Source organism: Monodelphis domestica, chromosome 4 (assembly GCF_027887165.1).
Source record: "Monodelphis domestica isolate mMonDom1 chromosome 4, mMonDom1.pri, whole genome shotgun sequence".
NCBI lineage: Eukaryota > Metazoa > Chordata > Mammalia > Didelphimorphia > Didelphidae > Monodelphis > Monodelphis domestica.
Window position 1 is genome coordinate 272,977,112 of NC_077230.1, and position 19,734 is coordinate 272,996,845.

At 37.3% G+C, this 19,734-nt stretch overlaps 1 protein-coding gene across 2 annotated transcripts in view; it reads left to right on the top strand.

The window, feature by feature from the left end:
* The first annotated feature begins 2,848 nt into the window (after nt 1–2,848).
* PKNOX2 (PBX/knotted 1 homeobox 2) overlaps nt 2,849–19,734 on the top strand; it is a 429,286-nt gene continuing 412,400 nt past the window's right edge. For both annotated transcript variants that reach the window (XM_056794565.1, XM_056794564.1), the window contains exon 1: nt 2,849–2,999. The gene's annotated coding sequence lies outside the window, so the exon portion shown is untranslated. The remainder of the gene's footprint in view (nt 3,000–19,734) is intronic.

Here is a 19,734-nt window from a genome sequence, read left to right on the forward strand (position 1 = left end):
GGTGTATATAGGAGAATTTCTACCAAATAATACAGAATGAAGGGACATTCTCATTGGGAGTGAAATAACTCAGCTCAACTAAGAGTCCTGGATCTCACCCTAAAGGAAAGTCTCTGAAGTCTCTAGTGTAGCAAGGTGAGGATAGAGACATGATAGTGACTGCTGGCTCTTCTCTTGACTTCCTTCAGCAACCTGAAGTGATGTTGGACTCTTCCATCTTCCTCCTTGAAGCTGGAAGCCAGGAGCACCAAAAGCCACTTGAAGCTTGAAGAGTCCTTTGACTAGCCTAGATGGGAACTGCAGCTCTCTCACTCTCCAACCCCAACCCTTACACAAGGCAAAGCATTCATTTCCACCAATGAGGACAAAGTCTCATATAAGGCTTTGGGGCAGATGTTTCAATTAGAATTTTTTCCCCTTGCTCTTCCATGTTAGATGCCTTGCAAGCCCCAACCCTGATTAATTTTTTTTGTTCACTTTCTCTGCTCCTCACTTTGAGGTTGCCAAATGTTATAGGAGACTTACATAACCATACTATTAGGGTCAACTAAACCTTTCATTGCTGTTTAGCCATCTTTTTATTCATCTATACTTGTCTCTCTTTTGCTTTTCCCCAAAAAACTAATCAAAACCTTTTCCCCAACTCAAAAATATTTGATGATTTAATGAGTACCAAATAAATGCGAGTTCTTTAGCTTAGCTTTCAGTGCCCTTCAGAATCTTGCCAAAACCTACCTTTCCAGTCTTATCTTAAACTAATACCCCTGCACAAACCCTGTAACCTAAATAAGCTGCACCACTTACTATACTCTGAACATTCCTAGAATTTTTTCTCTGAGCTTCTGATACCCTGGCTTCTTTCTTATCTCTGCCTGTTGAAATCCTTCAAAACCCAAGGCTGAACAAATTGTGGTATATGATGATGTCCATGGAATACTATTATGCTCTAAGGAATGATGAACTGTTCACTTTCTATAAGAAGTGGAAAGACTCCCACAAACTGATGTGCAGTGAAATAAGCAGAACCAGGAGAACATTATAAACAGTAACTAAAACATTGTAGGATGATCAAATGTAACTGACTTTGCTACTAATAGCAATGCAATGATCCAGGGATCAATGCTGAGGGACTTATGAGAAAGAATGTTGTCCATAGCTAGAGAAAGAACTGTGGGAGTAGAAATCCAGAAGAAAACATGATTTATTCTTGTTTATATGGATATATGATTTGGGGTTTGGGTTTTAAAGGATTGTTCTTTAGCAAAAATGAGTAATATGGAAATGAATCTGAGTGATTGTGTGTGTGTGTGTGTGTGTGTGTGTGTGTGTGTGTGTGTGTAACCCAGTGGAACTGCTTGTCAATTCCCCGATGGGGGAGGGATGAGGGAGGGAGAAAACCATGGAAAAATTTGAAAAAAAAAAAAGAATATCTCTTTCCAGCTATGACAAAGTTAATCTCTATTTGATTAGATACACTATGTTAACGATCTCTTGAATGGACTATGAGTGTTTCATTTTGTTCTGTCTCAAACCCGAGTTACCAGATTGGCTTCAATCAGGGCTGGCCTAAACAACATCCAAACTTATTTTGTAGATATTCATGTACATATCTTATCTCTCCCATTGAGCATCCTCTCAACAAGAAATAAGGAAACAGCCACCAGAAGAGGAGTCACCCTTTTCCAGCCATCATTGAGCCTCTGGCCATAAGACTGGAGAAACCAATCTAGAGACCAGAAAGTAGACACATCAGAGAACTTTCAGAGTGTGGGGGAGAGCAAATGGAGAACAGAGGTGCAGAGCAAGTTTCTATTAGGAAGAAATGCCAAGCACAAGAATAGGGAGGGAGGGTAGGCAAGATAGAGTGTAGAAAGCAAACCATCTGAAGGTACTGGAATCAGTGTGACATCTGGCTCAGAGAGGCAGTCAAAGCTGTTTCCCCATATGTAAGTAACCACCTCCCCACAAAGCCCCATAAATATCTTTTCCTCCCTGTGGTGCTGGAGCGAACAGGAAGAACAGGAACCACATCTCAGTCAAATCTGGTGCTACTCCCAGCTGTGACTGGAAACACACACACATACACACACAATTACACACAGTCCTGTACCTAGGCTTTGTCATCACCTCCTACTCTAATGGACCCCCAGGGAAGTAGGTAAATATATATATCTCAGTTCTGTACAAGTTTATGCTCAAAGGTCAAAGGGATTTCCTCTGCTACTTGATTTTTGAGTTGTCTTTCGCCAAGATAAGAAAATGCAAACCCCTTCCTATTTGTCTTCTCTCCTTGCTCTTCTAATCTGTTTCTTTTCCCATTCCCCACTCAGGAGAAGATCGTGGGGTTTAGTAACAGAGAGAAAGGAAGCCAGGAAGACACTAGCCATCGAGAGACGTTTAGTTCTCTCGTGAAGATGGCTTTGATGCCTCACTCAGGGGGTATATCTGAGGAATGTATCATTTCTATTTTCAATGGCTATTTCCAGTGACAGTGAGAACAAATAGTGCCCAAGCATGAATGCAAAATAATTTGTCAAAATTTATATGCCATTTCCCAAACATGTTCACAAAATGTCAGATTGCCTCAATCCTCACTTTTGCCTCTGCTCCCTCCCCACCAAAATCAGAGTCCAAATAATGTCATATGAAGCTGAAGCAACCTGGAAAAGTGAGTAGTTTAGTTTCCCTTAAGTAAGTTCAAGGCAGTAGCAATATAGTAGTACTAAGGGGGAAAGCTGGGCTCCAGCCAAGCCAGGGGAGGGCAGAGCAGCCTAGCTATTATCTTCCCTGACACATTTTAAATGATACTTTTTCTGTCTTATTTCCCAATCTAATTCAGAAGGAATCCTTGGAGCTGGTGTGAGGTTATGGATCAGAAGGTCCATAAAAAGAGTTTTCCATAGGAAAAGAAGAATTGTCATCATCATCAACAAAGAACACTGATTAAAGCACCTACTAGGACAGAGATGTCTCTTTATTTCTGCTTTTTACAAAATGAGGTTAGTACATAATCTCCTTCCTGACATCTTTTCTATGAAGCCTTCTGGACCTATCCTAAAAAGTGAGACTCTTTCTAATTAATACAGTATTTAAACAAAGCAGTCTAATAGGGTCATCAAATTCTTCAGTTCTTATTCCTTAGTCCATAGATGTGTTTACCCTTTTACTATGTTAATGCTATTCCCTATATTTTATATAGTTTATATACAATATTTCTTTCTCTTTTCATTTTTTCCTTTCTCTTTTTTTTGAGTGTTTTTATTGAAGACTTTTGTTTTTTATCATGTTCATTTCTAGAATGTATCCTTCTCCCTTCCCTATCCAATGAGCCATATCTAATTAAAAATATTAGAAAAAAAGAAAAAACAGTTAAGCAAAACCAACCAACGTATCACTCAGCCTGATGGCAGATGCAGCATTTCATTCCTATAGTCCCCTACCTCCACAGTGAAAAAGGGCAGGTGGATTTTCTCAACCCTTCTTTAGGAACAAACTTGGTCATTCTTATTACACAGTATTCAGTTTTGTTTTATTGTTCTTTCCATTTATATTGTTGTAGACATCACATATGCTTTTTTTCTTGATTCTTCTTTATTTCAATTGGAACTAGTTCAGATTAGGTTCCTTATGCTTCTCTGAATTCTTCATATTCATTATTGCTTAGGGAATAGTACTATTACATTACATTCGCATGCCACAGTTTATTTAATCATCCCCCAATCAATGGCTTTGTTTTCAGTTCTTTGCTACTTCAAAAAGATACTTTTATATTTTTTAAAAATCCTTTCATGGGGGGAAGCTGGGTGGCTCAGTGGATTGAGAGCCAACCCCAGAAAATGGGAGGTCCTAGATTCAAATCTGACCTCAGACACTTCCCAGCTGTGTGACCTTGGGCAAGTCACTTAACCCCCATTGCCTAGCCCTTACCTCTCTTTTGTGTTGGAACCAATACACAGTATTGATTCTAAGATGGAAGGTAAGGGTTAAAAAAAAAGCCTTTCATGTACATTGACTCATGTTATCTTCACAATACTCCTTTATCAACAGGTGACAGTGTAGGGGAACACAGCCAGGGTCACACACCAGATATAAATTCCAGTAGCTCTGCTTGAAACTAGATTAAAGGAAAGAGTACATTTAAATGATTTCAGTGCCATAGAAAGTGTTTGAGGGTACAGATATCAGACCAACTCATCTTTGGCAATATTAACCCCACAATGTGTGGGAGAGAAAGAGAGTATATTGGGCAAATAAGGCTTCAGAAAAGTGTAGTTCTCACCATAATTTTTCTGTGTTGCTTGGCCTGGTGACCCTCTAAGTAAGGCAGTCAGGAACTCATAGAGAGAGTTCGGGTTGACTTGACATCTATTATATATATCTACAAATGGATTTCTGCTATCCATATCTTGGATCCAAAATACATCAAAAAGGAATCTGTGCAATAATTACATATGACAAAGAAAAATTCTAGAGCTCCATATCCAGTAATCTTTTTCTTCCCTTATCCCAAAAGAAGATGTATTTGGCTGCAGTTTCTAGATGCAATCATCCCTAAAGGACAGACATTGTTATCACTATTTTTGGATTAGAAAATTGAAAAAGATGGGCTCAGCAAATTGTTCAAGATAACACAGATATATTCAATGTCAAATTCAAGATTAAAATCCAGTACTCTTTGTTTTTCTTTTATACTATGTTTTCATTCAACAGTTCATTGGTCTAAATCAATGTTAAGGATCTTAAACTTGAAGACCCAAGGAGGCAGAAACTTTTAAAATGTTCTATATAGTACAATAGATGAAAAGATATATAATAAATGTTTTAAACATATATATTTGTATATATATAATTGCTAATGAAGGTTACCCTTGGAAATAAGAGACTAAGTCAGCTCCTAAGTCATCACAGCTCTTAGGATCCTAGTTAGCAACCACAGATGCCACAGACATTTTGACTATTAACATTTTGCCAAAGTTGTCCTCTATACTAGTGGGACACATGACATACTGAAAGGAGCCATACAAGGCAGCACCTAGGAGCTTAGCTGAGATAACAAGGAAGGAAGAAGGTCCCTAAGCAGTAATGGGTGACCTTGAAGTTCTTTCAAAGTTAATTTTTCCATGGGAAAAAAGTAATTAGAACTCCTCATTAAACTTGGGTTGAGTGGTGGCAGGACTAAGCCATTGTACCTCCAACACTGAGTGCCCCTGATGGGGGAGAATTAATAATTTGTGGATGACAATTCGCTAAAACAATTAAAAAAATAATCCATCAGGGTTTTCTTTGAGGGAGGAATGAAGATAAATATTGGAGAATTCAATTTTGCTCTGCTAAGGCTTCATTTCTGACAAGTAGTTAATCTATTTGTTGATACTGTGAGAGGGTAACATCCAGCAGGGAGAAAATTAAAAAACGCTCAGAGCCAGTTGCTACCCTGATGAATCTCATCCAATTATTTAACAGGACACTGCTGGGTGGTTTTTTTTTATATGGTTTTAATTTCATTTTTATTCTCCATTGTTTGCCCTATCCTTGTAAAAGTTTTTTGGGAAAAATTTCCTTTTCTGACTTTACCTTTTTCATTTGGTAAGCATTGATTTTTTGCCTTGTGTTCATCACAGAGCTCAAAATTAATGTGGAATTTATCTATCATTGATTGATTGATTGACTTTATTCTTTTCTGGCATTTAACACTGAACCCATTAGATTTCAAGAAGGCCCTTTTTAGAATATCAGGTGCAATAGTAAAGAATTGGATTAAGAGGAAAGAACTTTCTGCCTCTTGGTTGATAAACCCTTGACCAAGACATTTAAGGTGAGGGAAAGATTGCTTGTGAGTGAGAGCTAGTGACACTTTCTTCTTGGTGGAGAGTTTTCCTCTAAACATGAACTTTGACTTTCAATTCCAAGGGTCTCTGTATACTTAAATTTTTGCAGAGATATGCTCTGGGAGAATCAGACTGACCCCAGATAGCATAATAGGAAGCAGAAATTCTGGCACCAAGTCTAAATTGAGGCAATGGTAGCTTACTTTGGGCTGAGTTTATCCAATATCAATGCTACTCCTGTGTATCTCCCATGTAAAGCATCGTGTAGAATCCAAGAACTCTTGGTGGCCTGACATGGTTCCAGTCAGATACTTTCCTGTAGGGAGAGGGCAATGACCCCTCTAATTTCCAGGAGAAGTTGGTAAGGGGCACAGTGGTGAGGGGAAGGTAGGCCCTGGGAGAGATGTTACAGAGAAATGTCTTGGGAGTCTGGGAATCACAGACTGGAATGTGATGAGGGAGTAGAGGCAGCTTTGTGATTGTGCCATGTGGTGCAGGATTGGTGAAGAACTTGTGAAAAGTGGGCTAGAGGACCACTGTCATAAGGAAGCGTTCTTCTTCAATGTTAGCTCCCTTGGTAAAGCCCCAGTCACCCTGACCAAGAATTTGCTCTATTGCTCATTGTCCAGTGCCCTGCTCAGTGCTGCATAGGACCCTTCTTCCCTCCTTGCCCATCATGTACTTTGCTTCTATCCTGAGGTTCGTAGCAGAAAAAATTCTTGGCATGCTATATAGATCCCTACATCCCCTGAGAGTCACACTGATTTTCCTAATATAGCTTACTTTTTATATTTCATTTTATAGATGGAAATAGACGGTAGAAAAAGACAGGGATTAAACTTGACTTTCTGGATGATGAATTTATGGAACTTCCTAAATAGTTATAACTTCTCCCATAAAGTTCTCTCCATATTCCTTGCACATCTTTTTTTCTTTAACCCTTACCTTCTGTCTTAGAATCTATTAGATTCTATTAGTTCCAGGTAGAAGAGCAGTAAGGGCTAGGCAACTGGGGTGAAGTAGCTTGCCCAGGGTCATACAGCTAGGAAGTGTCTCAAAATAAATTTGAACCCAGAACCTTTGAACTGGTTCTCTATCCACTGAGCAACCTAGTTGGCTCTATATCTTGCATCTTGAAGACTTCTGGTACTGAATATTGTCTTGCTGCTCCTTAATTTCCAGGATTTCTGTCTTCTCTGAGCTTTTCTACCCTCCCCAGACATATTCAGTTGCATTGTATTTGATGCCATCTCCTCTTTCCTCTTCTTTCTGATGACCATCTGCCAAGAATCTATCTGAGTTTTTTTTTAAATTCTTTTGAAGTTCAAGTCTTTTGGCGGAAAAATTTGAGTCACCCTTTCTTTACTTTTTATCTTATTCCTACACTATGAGTATTCTTTCCTTTAGATATTTCTTTTGAGATGTCTAAGCTTCTGACCTATTCTGTAATATCTATCCCATTTCTCCTTCTCTTCTTCTTTAATTTCCTTATCCCTAATATAGGCTTCATGATTTCCTTTTTTTCTTATAATGTGTATATATTTTTAAATTAATTTGGAAAAAAAACATGGTTAAATTCAATCAAAACCTCCCTTCCTCCCTGCTCCCTCTGACTTGAGATTTTGTTTTTGTTCTGGAGATAATTCAACCAGTTGTTTTCCAGTGCCCCCTATTTTGGACTGACTTCAACCAGTTATTTTCCAAATAATTTGTGTACACAGACACACCCATATTATCATAGACTCCCTTTCCTTCCACAAACTGTTGCCAAAACTTCTCATTTCTTTCTCCAAATAATCTACTTTCATTCTATCACTCTATCCCTGACTTATCTCTGGCCATCTACATTCTATCTTCTCCCACTTTTCTGATACATTTAGCCTATATTCCTGTTATTATCTTCATTATTTATAGAACAAATGCCAGTTTCTCATCATAGAATTTAGAACTGGTAGAGAGCTTAGAGATCTTCTTTCAAGACATTTTCTCTTCTGACCTCCCTTTTCATTACTTCCTTCAAATCTAACCATTTCTCTCTTTTTGGTCTCCTAATTTTTTCCTTTTCTAAATTGCCCTTCTAGTTCCAAAAACTTAGAATAAGAGTAGAAAAAAAGGTAAAATTTCTCCTGATACTTGGTGCACAGCTGTTTGTAAGGACTTTTGTAGCCCTAATTGAGGATTCTGAGTCTTATGTATCTATCATGAGTTTCCTTTTTAAAGCAGCAAGAAACATTTTTTTTTATTTTGAAGCACTTATTATGTGCCAGACATTATACTAAGCTCTGCAGATACAAAGAAAGACAAAAACTGTCTCTGCTCTCAAGGATATCACATGATGACATACAAACAGATGATCATGCAGGATATCTATCTAGATAAACATATATGTGTGTATTTGCATATATACATATATGTACACACAGTTACATACATGCATATTTATATACATATATATAAAAAATGATTTGGAATTCATCTCAGAGGGAATACCTGAGGATTTCAGGGAATGAGAAAAGGTTTTTTGCAGAAGGTGGTATTGTATAATTCTTGAAGAAAGTCAGAGAAGGAAGTGAACAAAGACAAGGAAGGAGAGCAGTTATATGCATTGCCCATCCTGAGGTGGCCTCTGCTTCCCAGAGAAGAGTAGAGACCAGGAGAGTAGCTGATTGATAGGGAACTTGGGTTCTCTCTAATTTAACCTGCCTGGTAGATAAAGGATTAAGACAGCATTCTTTTAGCCCCCATTTTCTCCGATGACTAACCCTAGGTATTCTTGGTGTTCTATCCTTTGAGTATTAAGGGAATTCCTTAATACTATTTTATTTGGGGCAGCTACATGGCACAGTGGATAGAGTACCAGGCTTGAAGTCAGGAAGATCCAGTTCAAATCTGGCCTCAGATACTTCCTAGCCTTGTGACATAGGACAAGTCACTTAACTCTATTTGTCTAATCCTTGTTTTTCTGTCTTAGAGTTGTTACTGAGATAGAAAGTAAGAGTTTAAAAAAATTATTGTATTCCTTTTGAAATTTTCTCAGTCAGAATGCTTGGTAGATAGTAAGGAATTATGTGTGTATAGGAAAGGAGGTGGCTGTATGTGAAACCCTAATCATGTATTATGCTCTTGGGGCAGGGGTATGTGGAATGTACAAAGGATGTTCTGATAGAAGAACTCTGAGACCATAATGACAATCTTCCCAGGACTGTAGAAAGTTGATCCATTTTATGTAATTCATAGGGGTCCAGGAGGTGATAGGTGATTCCTTGACATCATTTGTTTGCTTGGTTTTTGTTTAAATTGTTTTATTATTTTTTTGCCAAGATACACCTTCTTTTCTTTCCATTTCCCACCACTGTACATCCATGTCCCCACTCCATTGATAAAGCAAGAAAAATAAAACCCCTGGTACAAAGATGTATAGTAAAGCAAAAAAAAAAAAGATCCCACATTGTCTATGTCCAAAAAAACTCCCATACCTTAATCTTTTCTCTAAGTCCATCAATTCATTCAGTAGATGGGTAGGATGTTTCATCATGAGTCCATTGGAATTGTAGTTGATCAAAGTTCTGAAGTCTTCCAAAGTTTTTTATCATTATAATATTGTGATTATATAAATTGTGCTCCTGTTTATTCTCATTTCACTCTGTCCATTGATACAAGTCTTCTCAAGTATCTTTGAAATCATGCCCTTCATCATTTCTTATAACCCTACTATGGCATCATATAGCATACACCAAAACAGGTTTAGACATTCCTTAATTGATTGATACTTTCACAGTTTTCAATTCTTTGCTTTTGTAAAAAGAGCTGTCATAAATATTTTCATATATAAAAGTCCTTTCTCTCTTTTAAATATAGATCTATTAGCATTATCATTGTGTCAAAAGATCTGTACCATTTAATAACTATTTGAGCATAGTTTAAACTTGTTTCCAGAATGTTTGGAACAGTTCACACTGTTCCATCAACAGTGCATTAAAGAATGTATTTTCTCATAATTCCTCCATCAATTATAATTTTCCTTTTTTTGTCAATGTCACCATTCTGATAGGCATGAGCTATAACTTCAGAGTTGTTTAATTTTAATTTCTCTAATTATTAATGATGTAAGGCATTTTTCATATAGTAATTGATAGCTTAGATTTATTCCTTTGAAAATGTCCTGTTCATATCCTTTGACCATTTGTTAATCAGAGAATGATTCTTATTCTTATACATTTGACTCAGTTCCCTCTGTCTTAGAAATAAGGCTTATATCAGAGAAACTTGCTCCAAAGGTGATTTTTCTCTATTTGTCTGCTTTCTTTATCCATCTAATTTTAGCTACACTGACTTTGTTTTTGCAAATTAAAAGAAAATTGTGCAACTAGACAAGTCTATTTTACCTCCTAAGATCCTCTTTTATGTTTGGTCATGAATTCTTCTCCCATCTATAGATCTGAGTGATAATATCTTCTTTTCCCTCTAATTTGGTTATGATATCACACTTTATATCTAAGTCATGTAACCATTTGGAGCTTATCTTGGCAAACAAAAGTGAGATACTAATTTAAATATAATTTTTTCCAGCCTACTTTCCTGTTATCACATTTCTTTGTAAAATAATGAATTCTTGCCCCAGTCACTAGCATCTTTGGGTTTTTAAAACACTAGGCTACTCTGTTCATTTGCTTTTGCATATTATATATGTAATCTGCTCTGCTGATCAGCCTCTATTTCTTAAGCCAGTACCAAATTGTTTTGATGATTATGCTTTTGTAGTAGAGTTAGAAATCTGGTATGATTGGGTCACCTTCTTTCTTACTTTTTTTCATCCTCACCACCTTTTTTGGCAATCAGTTTCCTATCTCAACTGTGTTCAGAATTTACCTGCTCCAGAATACTAGCCTAATCACATACGACCTTACAACTGTACCACTGGGCCCAGAGAGGTAGAGGAATCCTGTAGGATATTGGAAAGAAATTTTGGTAGTGATAGCAAAAGGTATCCTCTGCAAACTTTTACTTGTGGACTTTGAATTTAAGATTAATTGATTCTTCTGTCTCCTGATATCTGCTAATATGTATCATATACTATATAATTTTGTACATATTAGTGCTTCTTTGTTATCTTTCAGCATTTTTATTATTTTCCCCCATAGATCATAATATAAAACATGGGCTTTTGGAGTCATCTATAAGATCATCTAATCTACATTCAAACAGATGAGGAAACTGATGTTTAAAGGGCTAAATAATTTGTCCAAAGTCAAAAAATGAACTATTGAAAAAACTGGAATTAAAACATAGATCTTACAATTCCCAAGGCTTGTGTTTTTTTCTCTTGTGCAAGTGGTAACCAACCTTTGTGATTCTAAGGACATCTATTTAAAAAATCTTGAGGATTCCCTCCCCACAACAGTTGTGTGTTAATATGCATAATTTAGGAAAATTCAAAATACTAAAATGATACTGGGGCAGTAATGCTTTTAAAAGAATTTGTATTTTACAATTTTACAATGCATCTGAAAAATTGTGAAGCAGTCAGTGTACTGGAGGTATGTTTATTAATTCATCAAAATGAGTTTTATTTCATGTATTGTTGGATCTAAATAAAGCTTAAAATGAAAACATTTAGTACACATGTGAGACCCAGTGCCCTGTACCACTGCTACCTCTTGAAGGCACTTTCATCTGAATCATTTCTTTAGTCAGCCAAATGCATTGAATGTCTTAGTTCTGAGGATTGGGGTATCACTGAAAATCCCACTAATACCAAGACAAATATATACAATCAATCTGTTCTCTTGTTTTTCTATGACACATCCAAGTTAGAAGTCTTCCTCCTTAGCCTCTGTGAGAAATTAAAGTTCTAGTAATCAAATGAGCCCTTGTACACTCTCTAGCAAGTACTCCAGAGCATCCAGCAGCCAGCAAAACTCATATCTAAATCCATGTCAAATTTCATAGATATAATTTGAACAGGGATCAAAAAATCACACTAACTTAGTAACTAAGACTGCTCAAAATTCAAAGTTTATAGTTCATCTGCCTCTTTGCTTCAGGGAGCCTGTATTAAATGTATTGCTAAATAAAACAAATAAACCGCGGCAAAGGCAGGGCAGGAATCTACACACTTGTCAGAAAATTAGTAGCACTCTCTGGTTATGAAGGCTGCTTCTCAATTTGCATCTCTAAGAAGTTGTGACCAGGTTTGGTACTGCTGGGACACAGGCAGACGCTCCCAGCCTGGGAGCTCCCCTGGGAGGCAGTTTGTCCAATCACACCTTCTTCATCCTAAAAGGAGGAGGGTGAGGATGTTTCTCCTGTTGCCTGCTGAGAAGAGGGAAGCAGATGCCAAAATGAGTCTAGAAAGTAGGGAGAAAGGAAAAGGTTGGAATCAAAAGAGTAGGGAATGGGAAAGAGAAAGCAAGTACATCCTGATGGTAAGGAGTCTGGATGCCATCTATAAAATTTGGGAGTTGAGCCACAGGGAAATTGAATAAGGAGACCAACATTGAGAAACTATCCCAGGGAATTTAGAAAACTAGTATGAACAGTAGGAATTAACATGACATCTGTCATTAACTGTCTTGTCCTTAAGCAAGACTCAACTTCTCTGGGCTTCAGTTACTTATCTGTAGAATGAATGCTTTGACCTAGAAAAGTCTCTTTCAGTTCTAACTTCTGATAACCCAAGACAAGCTTCAATAAACGTACTTCACAAGTTTCTCCAAACTATATTTCAGAGCAGCTGCTAATGATTCAGTGCCCACATGCCACAGGATTGATCACCTGTGCTCATGCAAACTCATAAGAAGTTAAAGAGTAAGGACTATTCAAGTTAAAACACAAAGCTAGAAGAAGCCAGGAATATGAAGTGCTGGTACTGTTAGTAATACTCCTCTTGGAGTATTACTAACATGTTCCAGCTTCAGTTGATGATAAATAAAGGCTGATGGGATAGCATCATGGCAGAAAAAAAGGGTTTTTCCCATTCCTACCAATGCCAGGTCTGAGGATTTGATGTAGCTCCATAGGACTTGAGACTTTACTCTTCCTCAGACACTGCCAAGGGCTAGAGTAAGAGGAATTAGAGGAAGGTTAAGATCTTAGTAAGATTTTTCTGTCCAGTGGCATGAGAACTATGTTACCTTTAGTGGTCATCTCTGGCAAGACCTATCCACATCCCTATTGAGTAAGAGTAATTCTAGTATAAATTCAGGACTCATAGACTCAAAATTACTTGAGGTCTGGGAGTCTTAAGTACAGAAAAAAGTAGCTTGAGATAGTGATTATGATTAATATCTTTTACACTATTTGACCTTTGATGTGTTCTTAATAACCTAATCCTTTCTGTTTTAAGTATTGTTCTTGCTCTCACTACCATATGAAGTCATGTGATAAATTCTGACTGATCTATAAAAGAAAATTCAGTGGTGGAAGCTTAGAATATTATTGTGAATAGATTTGAATCCCAAACCAGGTAAATTCGAGGGACAGCACTGTGAATCTCTGCTCTGTTTGATTCTAATGATTTAAGAACATATTATCCACATTAATTTCATAGATCCTATATAACTGTTGGTATGGTACACTATGGTTGACTTTGGAGCTAATATGTGTGTTATCGAGGCAAAAGATGAGGTTGACAGATCGAATCTGATTGTATTATCTATTAGCAACTCTTGAGGGGGGTAATTCAAGTGCCTTAGAAGCATAGAATATTAGAAGATACAAAATAACTTGGCTGTACCATAAGAATTTACAGAATAGATGATTACAGAGAATCCTGGGTCATAGGAACTGAAGAAGAGTGAAGTGATCAGGACCAGCACAGAAAAATCTATGCAAAGACAACATCATTTCAAATAAAAATTATGACAGATTTAAGAACTCTGACCAAAGCAATGATCAGTCATGGGGTGCTATGGTGAAATGTGTTCCCTCTTGGCATTGAGGTGATAAATTCAAGGTGCTGAAAGAAAATGCATATCACACTTTCTAACATGCCACTGTGTGGAATTTTTTTTTCTAGTCCATGCTTACTTGTCACAAGGGTTTTATTTTTTCTAGGCCTTTTAATTGGCAAGGAAAGTTAGAGGAGGATTAGTAATACTGATGTCAAAAAAAGAGGGACCACTGAAATATTTTAATGCACAAAAGAAAACAGAATTAAGTTGAAAAGAAAGCACAGACTAGCAGGACAATTCTGAAAGTAATATGTAAAATTTATTCTGTACTTTTAAAAATGTGGCATAAGATTCAGAATTGATTGATCTTATATATAACTCTTTTTGTGTTCTACTGTATATTTGGAAACACTCAGTGATTATATAGTCAAATTCTATCATTAGAGGCAAGAAAACTGAGACCCAGAGACTTCCCCAAAGTCTTATTTTATGGTATGATAGAGCCAGAATTAAAACTGCAGACCTCCTAATTCTCAAGTCCAGAGCCCTTTATATTGCTGAGCAAAACCCTGAATAAATTATTCCTTCTATATTCTTTCCAAAATCCTTATCTCCATCTTGCCTTACCAACTAAGAGTTCTTCTGAACAGGAAGAATTTTTCTCCATTCCTTATTGTTCATCTGCTTGTCCCATATTTCTTTATACCCTGTTCTAGATTCTCCTTTATGCAGATATCTGCTTTTAGTTCCAAACAGTAGGTCCTGGCCTAAATTAGGTTGGCGCTTCTCTTACCCCAAGCTGTTGTGCAAGGCTGACCATTTGTTGAAACTCCTACATTGCTAATGAGTTTTGTTAACTGTCTATCATTTTCTCATGTAAATCTAGTTTATTATATATTAAAATGAACTACATTATAAAGTAGAAATTCACAACTAAAGTATTTAGTGAAAGTTGTAATGCATTCAAAAATAATTGGTTTATAAAAAGTTTAGTGATAATAACTAAATCTTGCTGAAATGGGAAAAGTTTAGTTTTATACACCTACCTATATACATACAGCATATATGCATAGCCACATGTATACCTATCCATACCTAATTTTTATCTTCTCCTCTTAGAACTTGTCCCACCCATTGTCTAGCTCTGACTTCTCCAAAAACCTTCATGGTGGAAATTGCACCAGCTATCAGATCATTTCTGAAAAGAGTATGGCAAACTTCCAAACAGAATGGCAGGCTGAGGGAAGCTTATAAAGGGGAGGGGGGCTAGGAAGAGAAAGAAAGGGCTATGTTTGATGATCGTTTTTCAGCTTCACTGTAATCAATGGCAGTCTCCAAATAAACTTGAGGATACACTCAAAAAAGATGAAGGTTGAGGGTCAAGGGACCATTGATTGACCTTTATAGGAAAGATACTTAACAATGGGACTGCGATGCTATCTACTTGGTCTTCTTTACCCCAGGGACACTGCCATCTCCTTCTCCTCTCATCCAAGCTAAAGGGCAGAGGATAGAAAATCCAAAAGGTAGATGAAGACAGAAGGATCATTCCCAAGAGAATATTACATCCTTCTCATCTTTGTAGTCAATGTCATATCTCACCCACTAAATTCCCAATGGCTCACCCAAAAGAGGAAGTGACTCTGGGTTCTCCAAGACCTTATCAGCAGAGATTAAGTTTTGATGGTTCCTGGCAATGGACATTGCTTCTGTTAACTGAGAATCAACCTGCCTAAGTTCAAAGAGACTGATATTTTGTGGTCTTCAATTACTTGCAGAACTATTTATTAAGGTGTAAAGGGATTGGAATGTATGTTGGTACAGATATCAATGAAATCATGGATCTTCTGAAGAATCAGAGCAGAGCCAAATCCAGATTTCCCAAAAGTGTCTCATAATGAATGGAGATACAGTCACTTGGAGTTAAGGAAGAGCCAGTTAGGTGGTACTGAGTGTGGGCCTGGAGTCAGGAAAACTCATCTTTCTAAGTTCAAATCTGGTCTCAGACTTTTACTAGCTGTGTGACCCTGGACAAGTCACTGAACTCTGCCTCAGTTCCTCATATTTAAAATGAAATGGAGAAGGAAATGGATAGGAATACTACTTCAGTATCTTTGCCAAGAAAATCCCACGCAAGTCATAGAGTCACATATGACTGAAATGACTAAACGATAATAGAAATAGAAGACAGTCTGTGCCTTGGAGTTTGAGGGGGATGGTAGGGAGAAACGCTCAAATTATGGGCCTAAGGTTGTGTTTGTGCCTAGAAATAACTAAGCCACTTGGAACTGAGTTTCACAGGATGATGTGAAACTCGCTTCTAAGTGACTTATTCATCCATGCTGTGCCCAAATATTCCTGAAATGATTTGTAGGTAAAAACTCAAGTGTAAGACTGTCTTGAAGGAAACATTGTCTTCTGATGGCTTCAGGAGAGGGAAGAGAATACAGCATTTATGGAATAATTTTCTTGGAACATAACCTCATTGGCTGTGGTATTTCTTGACTTTTTTTAAGGCTGTGAAACAGCTGTGTCTCTTCCCAGATAAAAGGGGCAGAGATTGGTTCCAAAGGTATCACTTCACTGCAGAAGTGGCTCAACATCCAAAATTTATTTTATATTCATTTTAATGGGTGCCTGCAATGTATAGGTCACACATTTTAGTGATGGGATTATTTCTACTCTGGGAATCTGAAGTCTGATTTTGTCATATTTAAATATATAGAGCAGGGGTCCCCAAAATTTCTACACAGGGGGCCAGTTCACTGTCCCTCAGACCATTGAAGGGCCAGACTATAAAAACCTAACTCTAACCCTAACTGGGCAGCAGTATACACAATGCAGAATTCCCTCCCCAGATCTCTGCTCACCATGCGGGGCCTTATTCTAAGGTCCCACGCAAAAGATTATGTCACTGGAAGTAGTACTGTACATGAGTGATTCCACACTTTGTGGGGCTGCCACATACAGTGCTCCTCTCACTGACCACCAATGAAAAAGGTGTCCCTTCTGGAAGTGCAGTGGGGGTCGGATACTGTGAACCTTAAAAATTTTCAGACCCTACTTCATAGGGTTAGGATTGTAAACCTTAAAAATTCACCATTGGGACCATTCTCCATTGGGTGGTGAAAGTAACTTAGATCAGGCATGTGAGAACTCTACTCCACCCCTACTTAAGCCTGCTTTAGGGGAAGAAACTCCTTGCTGAACAACGAAAGATACTTAAACCCATACTTACAGTAGGACAAAAGTTCTTAAGCTGTGCCTATTTTGGGTTTATTGAATAATTGGGACAAAAGGGACTACGTACCTATAAAGGTCAGACAACTTGTGAACTTACAAGGAGCAAAGAGGTGAAAACTTACTCAGAGCTTTCCTGGTGTGAATTACTCAAAAATTTACAGCTTCTTAGGTGTGAACTAAGAATGGTCTGTCCTTTGAAAAATGTCTACTGTGATTGGTAGATGGGAGAACTTAGGGGAGATGATATAGGAGAAAATTCCCTATATAAGGACAGAACCAGTCTCTTGAAGACAGACTCTAAGGAGGCTGTTGGGAGAGAGCTCTAGAAACAGGCTCTTGGGACAGTCTCTTGAGGACAGTCAGAAGAATCCCTCTCTGGAGAAGGATGGCTGGCTGAACTGGTATCTGTATTCTTGCTTGGACAGATCTTGTGGTGAGTGATTAAGAACTGACTGATCTCTCTCTTAAGATTCAGGTCTAGGCCATGTTGGCTAAGGCCCTTCATACTTATACCTCTTTTATTCTCTCTCTCCTTCTTTAATTCCTCATTGTATTAATTAATTAAAATCTCTATAAAACCCAGTTGACTTGGGTATATTTCATAATTGGGAATATTTCCCTGGCGACTACTTTATTTTTAATATAAAAAACATATTTCTGTGGTCACAACTTACTCATCCACTCTTTTAGCGGCCACAAATTAAGTCTTCCACTATTTTATTCACTACAGTTTATGTACCCAACCATTTTAATTATTACAATACATGGCCTCGAGGGGCCACATGTAGCCCGTGGGCCATAGTTTGGGGACCCCTGATATAGAGGATTTTAAGGGTGAACCTGACCCTTGTACCCTATTAATTCGGATTTGGGAATGAAATGAGACACTGGTGAGATATATTAAATAGATAACAAAAGATTTATTTAGTCCTAACAGAGCCAGGATACAAAAGAGCATAACTTCTAAAGATTCAGTTCCACTCCATTTGGTTATCAAAGTAGAGTGCAGTGATTTGGGTCAATTATTATGTAAGTAGAACTTTCATGCCCATAGATGACCAGGAAGCTATATCAAGGGAAACAAGGACTAATCTGGCCCCAGAGACAGCTTTGTTGTCTTTTAGGGAAAATTAATCCTTGTTCTAGGTTGGGGGCAGAGCGGGAAACTGATGGATACTGATTCTATCATATAGGGTATCTAGACACAACCCATGGCCCAGAACTTGCAAATCTTGGGCTTATATAGGCCAGGTTCGGCTTCAGAAACAGTCTCAGTTCATCATTCTCTATTTGATTTACCCAGAATTCTCTATGGAAAATTTCAGAACATACCTGTGTCTTGATTTCCACAAATGTGTACAACAGAGTTCCTAGCTCCTATGTAAGCCTTCAAGGAAACATATACATATTAATTGATTATAGGAAAGCCTTTATCCCATCCAATAGAAAAATGTAACTACAAATGTAGAAAATGTGGCAAAACAAACAAAAAGGTCATAGGATCATATAACCAATTCAGAAAACACTATGGACTCACAATAAATATATGCATTCTCCATCCCACCAAAGTCCTACTTCATTGGGTTCCATTTTACACAGCATCCTAAAGCATTTTAGACTTATAGCACCATCCTGTTTGGATTCCCATCAGAAGGGAAACACACTTAGAACTACTATACTGACAATCCCTCTCTTCATAATATCCCTACATCATAAAAATAACTCATAATAACAGTAGTAAGTAAAGTCCAGGTGCTTTTCTCCCTTGAATCATGAATTTAATCCTAAAGTGTTACTCTTCCCAACACTGATGACTATATACATGATCTTTTTTTAAAGAATAATTATTTTGTTGCATTAAAATTTCCAGGTATTAAAATTCCCACCTCCCCTCCCCTCTCTGTACTAGAGGAAGCATCATAAATATGTATATATATAATTCTGTCTTACTATGTTTCTATTATATTGCTTAGGAAATTATTCTTCTTTTGATGGAGATCTGAATCTCTAAATTTTTGAACTTGGGATTGCCCACAGATTGCCTGGGAAAACACTCTTTGATTGTTGGATAGCTATGTTCCAGGATGGTACTACCCAGATAGTACCCTTCTTTGGTTTAAAAAATGGACTCTTGAACTTGGGGTTCCCACAGAAGCAATCCTCAGGAATTTTCAGAAATCAGCTATATGGTTTCGAGGTTTAATCTGTTTCATATATATATGTATATATATATATATATACATATATATATGCTTAAAGACTCATCCTCTAGGATCTCTTCTTTGCAGTCACATAAGTGAGCACATGCATGTAATAGCTCCTAGAAGAACTTTACTTCTGCCCAATCTGCTATATACTAAAATTATTTTTGAAAGAAAGGAAAGAGAGAAAAAGAGTGCTTGAAAATGGTTTATTTTTTAATATTAATATAATTGGTGATTCTTCCCTAACAGTTTACTTCACAACAATGGGAATCAGCCAATTCATTCTGGAGACATTCTCTAGCAATGGAACTCATCTTTGAGAAAGTGAAACTAGTTTTGGTAAAAGAATCAATGAATGTATCAATGGATGAAAAAGCATTTATTCATGGTTATGCTGTGCTTAGTGCTGGAAATATATTTTCAAGCCATCAAGACCATCCTTGCACACAAGGAGAAAATAATCTTAAAGGAAAAACCACAGCAAGCAGGGATGAGTGTTTTGGACAGATAAGTCAGAAGGAATAGAAATTTTAGTTATTGGCAAATAATTGATAAGACTCTTCTAGG